The 6,000-nt window shown below is 52.0% G+C and overlaps 1 protein-coding gene across 2 annotated transcripts in view; it reads left to right on the top strand.

The window, feature by feature from the left end:
- Positions 1–533: 533 nt before the first annotated feature.
- The window catches only part of LOC147709569 (interferon-induced very large GTPase 1-like), an 81,676-nt gene continuing 76,209 nt past the window's right edge, over positions 534–6,000 (top strand). Inside the window, exon 1 of one of the 2 annotated variants that reach the window (XM_086928087.1) lies at positions 534–878. The gene's annotated coding sequence lies outside the window, so the exon portion shown is untranslated. Of the gene's footprint in view, positions 896–6,000 lie in introns of both variants that reach the window. The other variant, XM_086928088.1, reaches the window with a different exon arrangement.

The following is a 6,000-nucleotide window of genomic DNA, read 5'->3' as shown; positions in this document are numbered from 1 at the left end:
AGTTGGGTGTCATAGGTGCCAGCGGGTGTCCATTTGGGTGTCTTGGGTGCCAGCGGGTGTCCAGTTGGGTGTCTTGGCTGCCAGCGGGTGTCCAGTTGGGTGTCATAGGTGCCAGCGGGTGTCCAGTTGGGTGTCTTGGGTGCCAGCGGGTGTCCAGTTGGGTGTCATGGGTGCCAGCGGGTGCCCCGTGGTGTACCTGGCGGAAGTCATAAAATGCATCTTTGCAAGTGAATGAAACAAGCTGAGCTTCGTTTTCGTTGAAGGTTTAACGAGCCCCTGGAACTCAAAGGCGGTAAAATGCTGGGAGGGGGTGGTGGTTTCACTCTAGGATCCTTGAATCAATTCCCATCTCCCTCTAGGGAGGGAGAGACCTTTCCCCCTGAGCAGTGAAGAGGAGGCTCGCGCCCGCTGGCACTGTGGACCAGGTCAGCTGCAGGGTTATTTCCATGTGAAGGTTATGCCAAGAAATTAGAATGTTCCAGAGCGAAGGAGAGCACGAGTCATAGCGAAACCTAACGGTACCGGGCGAAAGTGAAAGTAAAATGTGGCAACTGCGGGGTATAAAAGGGGAGAGGTCTGTGTCCGCGAGAAGCAACTGCAGCTGTCGGTGGTCAGACTCCCGTGGGTGCAGCGGGTACCGGAGCCGGTGGTCAGACTCCCGTGGGTGCTGCGGGTACCGGAGCCGGTGGTCAGACTCCCGTGGGTGCCGCGGGTACCGGAGCCGGTGGTCAGACTCCCGTGGTGCTGCGGGTACCGGAGCCGGTGGTCAGACTCCCGTGGGTGCTGCGGGTACCGGAGCCGGTGGTCAGACTCCCGTGCGTGCCGCGGGTACCGGAGCCGGTGGTCAGGCGCGGACACAGCAGCGACCGGAGCCAGAGGTCAGACCCCACTCCAGGTGTCCCCTTCTTCCTTTTATTATTCGACCCACACACGCCAGACTCCTTCTCTCCTGTACTACGTCTCTCTCTCTCTGCACTTTATTTTTCCCTCCTTATTATTTCTTGCGTTTAGTAGGAAGGTTTCGTTTTTACGTTGTACAAAACGATCATTTTCAATTTGTACTTCTCAGTGCAGACTGAGCGCAGTGCTATAATATATATGCCCGATACATGTCAAAGTTTCCATATGTCACTGGAATGCACTTTTTACATTTTGAATTGACTTTCCTCTATCTTACGTGATGTTTGTCGTATGTTTAACATAGTAGATATTAAAGGGCTCGGCTCGTGACTGTTGACGAGGCTCTCCCTGTTAATGTGTTGGCTCGCCCCCTCGCCTCCCCCCCTTCCTAAAATGCACTTGTGTAACACAGAGCACTACCTCCAAGCCTCGGGAGCGCAGGTGGCTTTATGAATCCCTTCTTCTATCTCTGCTCATTATCGCGTCTTAGGACAAGAGTGTGATCTTCTACCCTGGCGCAGCGCCGACCTGAGCCCCTGCTCTTCGTGCGATGTGTCCACAATTCGTACACAGTACTCGCAGTTTCTCCCAGCATGAACTTTAAACCGAACAAGACAAAAACTGAGCAGAGGATGGCTCTCTCTGCCTCTGGGATGTTCTGTCTTAAGTTGATGCATTTGTTGGGAGAACTCCGCAACAAGATAATAAAAAGGTGGACGCAACGCCCAAGAGGGTGAGTTAGCTGGGTTCCCTCTCGCCAGCCCCCTCCTTGCACTACGGACTCAAAGTACGTCTCTGAAACTGTCCAAAAAGTTACAGAGGAAAGAACCTATTCATCGCTTTGTATTTCGGAAGTGTGTCGCCTTATTGGGGAAACTGAGTGGCCACCCCCCCCCCCCTGACCAGCCTAAACCCCAGCATGATTCCAGGAGCTCCCCCCACACACCACCCTGCCCATAGCAACGAGTATCGAGTTCACCACGAGAGGCTACACATGAATGGGCATCAAACAAGGTTCTGTTGTGTGGAGACGTTGGGCTCAGTTCGCAAATTCCATTTTGTAGTTGGTAAAGTAGTACCTCAGAAGTACTACAAAATGCAGTACCCGATAGCGATGTACCCCTTAGAGAGGCCAAGGACTGGATGTGCATGTAGTGTGAATGCCTTCATGATACACTGTCAGAACATAGCACTGCATTAGCTCCGCGCCAAAGCTCTTAATCATGCCATGTCATAACCATCTAGCCAGATACCTATATGCGACTCGTTTCAAACTAGGTGCTATGTTGCATTAAAGGTCAGAAACACACCATCTGGATAAGGCGAATAGTCTTGCAAAATGAGAATACAAGATGAACTAGACACGGGAAACCTAAAAAAGGACTGCATCCGTGATACTACTGCACATTAAGGGTTTTACACTCATTCTAGAGAAATCGATCAGGGTGCAAAGGTCCCATGAATGTAGGGGCCCGTTTCAAAGTTGGTTTCTATCTGACCCACTTAAAGCCCTGCTGTCTGTGTTTCTTCCCTAGGACGCACTGACTCTCCAGATGTAACATGAACGTAATTAACATCTGTAGCAGACAGTCAGTGGTGGACCGTCACCAGGCTGAGAGATTATTTGAGGTGTCACGCTATAAACCCCCCTTTAAAAATATCCCCCGTGTAGGGGAGGGGGTGAATATATTATACACCTGGCCTGTGTCATCATGGTCCCTTCTGGCAAGGGCATGGTCGAGTGTCTGTTTCCTGTGTCAGGTGGACTTAAAGTTAAGTGACCTAAGCTGCACACATTCTTTCCGGGGTGCACTGCCACCTGAAAGAAATGCAAATGTATGCAACTGATCACTTGGTTGTTCTCTTGAGCGCCTGTGTGTGTGCTTCCCCTGCTTCAGCCCTATTTTGCTCTACAAAATATGGGCTCTAAAGAACCAGCTTGTCACTACTATTTAAAGTTCCAGATTTTCAAAAAACATTGTTCGTCAAGCCCAGTGGCGTAACGAAACTTGAGGGGGCCCCCTTGCAAACTACATGGAGGGGGCCCCCCTCCCATCCTCCGTGCCAGTCTTGATCTCTCAGGCCAGCGACCCGCCATACTGCAGGGGATGCGGGCGATTGTTACGCCACTATCACCAATACAGCCGTTATAAGTAACACTCGATGGTGGAGTTAAAGGTTGGGCTTAGTCTGCCAGCAGGCTATCATAGGTGGCGGTCCATTCATTACAGGGTCCCTGCCATCAGTACGCCAGGGAAGTTTGCCCAATTTTAGGTGGGCTTTCTGATGCAGACTCCTGTCATGATATACAACATCGGGCCCACTCATCCTTCAGTTTTGACAAAAGTGCATCCACTGCTCCTTCTCGTTTCCGTTTTAAAACATTAGACAAAGCGACAATGCAGTATTTCAAAGCAGATGTAACTACAAAGAGCAAATTTTGATAATACATTTTTATTAGTAGACAATAGCAATCTTAAGAGGCATTGCATAGCTTCATACACACTGTGACCCCAATTCCATCACAGTCTCTCTCTCTCTCAGTCAGTCAGTCTCTCTCTCAGTCAGTCAGTCAGTCTCTCTGTCTCTGTCATTCAGTCTCTTTCAGTCAGTCAGTCGGTCTCTCTCTGTCAGTCTCTCTCTTTCTGTCAGTCTGTCAGTCTCTCTCTCTCAGTCAGTTTCTCAGCCAGTCAGTCTCTCGGTCAGTCAGTATTCAGTCTTTGGATGGATGGATGGGTTTTTATATAGCGCAATATCACCGCCAGGTCTCAAAGCGCTTTGCATTGGGAACCCGTCCTGGTTTTTCCCTGTGAGATAGTCCCTACTGGGTATCCCCAAGGTGAAAGCCAGGCATCCCGCCACGGGGGGCCGTAGTGGAGATTAAGCAAGCTATTGCCCAGAGTTGCAGAGTGTGAACCTGTGATTCGAGTAGGCACCGAAGCGAGAATTACCGAGTCCGTGGACATTTTGGGCTCAAGACTCTGCCGCGTCGGGAATTGAACCCTGGTCCCGGGTCTGATCTCAGCGTCCGGGTCTGCCTCCTCTAACCAGTGAGCCACACTTCTCCACTGAGTCTCTGAGTCAGTCAGTCTCTACTCTCTCTCCACTTTTTCTCTCTCTCTCCATTCTCTCTCTCAACTCTGTCCACTCTATCGCCACTGTCTCTCTCTCCACTCTCTCTCCACTGTCTCTCTCTCCACTCTTTCTCCAATGTCTCTCCACTGTCTCCCTCTCCACTCTCTCTCTCTCCACTTTCTCTCTCTACTCTCCCTCCACTCTATCTCCACTCTCTCTCCACTGTCTCCCTCCACTGTCTCCCTCCACTCTCTATCCACTCTCTCTCTCTCCACTCTCTCTCTCTCTGTCTCTCTCTCTCTCTCCATCCTCTCTCTCTCTCCTCTCTCTCTCTCTCGCTCTCTCTCTTCTCTCTCTCTCTACTCTCTCTCCACTCTCTCTCTCTCCAATCTCTCCACTCTCTCTCTCTCCACTCTCTCTTCACTCTCACCACTCTCTCTCTCCACTCTCTCTCCACTCTCTTTCCCTCCACTCTCTCTCGCTCACTCCCTCCACTCTCTTTCCCTCCACTCTCTCTCGCTCACTGTCTATCTCCACTCTTTCTTCACTCTCTCTACTCTCTCTCCACTCTCTCTCTCTCCAATCTCTCCACTCTCTCTCTCCACTCTCTCTTCACTCTCACCACTCTCTCTCTCCACTCTCTCTCCACTCTCTTTCCCTCCACTCTCTCTCGCTCACTCCCTCCACTCTCTTTCCCTCCACTCTCTCTCGCTCACTCCCTCCACTGTCGCCCCATGCTCTCTCCACTCTCTCTCTCTCTGTCTCTCTCTCTCTCTCCATCCTCTCTCTCTCTCCTCTCTCTCTCTCTCGCTCTCTCTCTTCTCTCTCTCTCTACTCTCTCTCCACTCTCTCTCTCTCCAATCTCTCCACTCTCTCTCTCTCCACTCTCTCTTCACTCTCACCACTCTCTCTCTCCACTCTCTCTCCACTCTCTTTCCCTCCACTCTCTCTCGCTCACTCCCTCCACTCTCTTTCCCTCCACTCTCTCTCGCTCACTCCCTCCACTGTCGCCCCATGCTCTCTCCACTCTCTCTCTCTCCACTGTCTATCTCCACTCTTTCTTCACTCTCTCTACTCTCTCTCCACTCTCTCTCTCTCCACTGTCTCTCGCCACCGTCTCTCCACTCTCTCTACTCTTTCTCCTCTCTCTCCACTCTCTCTCTCCACTGTCTCTCTCTACTCTCTCTCCACTCTCGCTCTACTCTCCCTCTACTCTCTCTCCATTCTCTCTCTCTCCACTCTCTCTCTACTCTCTCCACTCTCTCTCTCTACTATCTCCACTGTCTCCCTCTACTCTCCCTCTCCACTCTCTCTCCACTGTCTCTCTCTCCACTCTCTCCACCCTCTCTCTCTACGCTCTCTCTCTCTCTCCACTGTCTCTCTCTACACTTCCCCTCTCTCCAACTCCACTCCAACTCCACTCTCTCTCCACTCTCTCCCACTCTCTCTCACAAAGTAGTGTGCGCTGCCATGGGCGTCCGCAGAAATGTTTCCATGGGGGGCAATTTTTAACTTCTTCACCATTCCCCTTGCTCCCTTTTCCCCTCTGCCTTGCACCCTTCTCCCCCTCCCCTTGCACCCTTCCCCCCTCCGCATTGCACCCTTTTCTACCTTGCACCATTCTCCCCTCTGCCTTGCACCTTTCTCCCCTCTGCCTTGCACCCTTCTCCCCTCTGCCTTGCACCCTTCTCCCCTCCCCTTGCACCCTTCTCTCCCCTGCCATGCACCCTTCTCCTCTCTACCTTGCACCCTTCTCCCCTCAATCAATCCATCAATCAATCAATCAAGAAATTTGTATAGCGCGCTACTCACCCGGAGGGGCTGAAGGCGCTTGGGGGAGGGGGGTCCGCTACTGCTCGAAAAGCCAGGTCTTGAGTTGCTTCCTGAAGGAGAAGTGGTCTTGGGTCTGACGGAGGTGGATGGGGAGGAAGTTCCACGTCTTGGCTGCCAGGTAGGAGAAGGATCTTCCTCCCATGGTGGCTCTTCAGATGCGTGGAACGGCGGCGAGGGCGTGGCTGGTCGATC

Source organism: Lissotriton vulgaris, chromosome 6 (assembly GCF_964263255.1).
Source record: "Lissotriton vulgaris chromosome 6, aLisVul1.2, whole genome shotgun sequence".
NCBI classification, from domain to species: domain Eukaryota; kingdom Metazoa; phylum Chordata; class Amphibia; order Caudata; family Salamandridae; genus Lissotriton; species Lissotriton vulgaris.
This window is presented reverse-complemented; position numbering and strand designations above follow the sequence as displayed.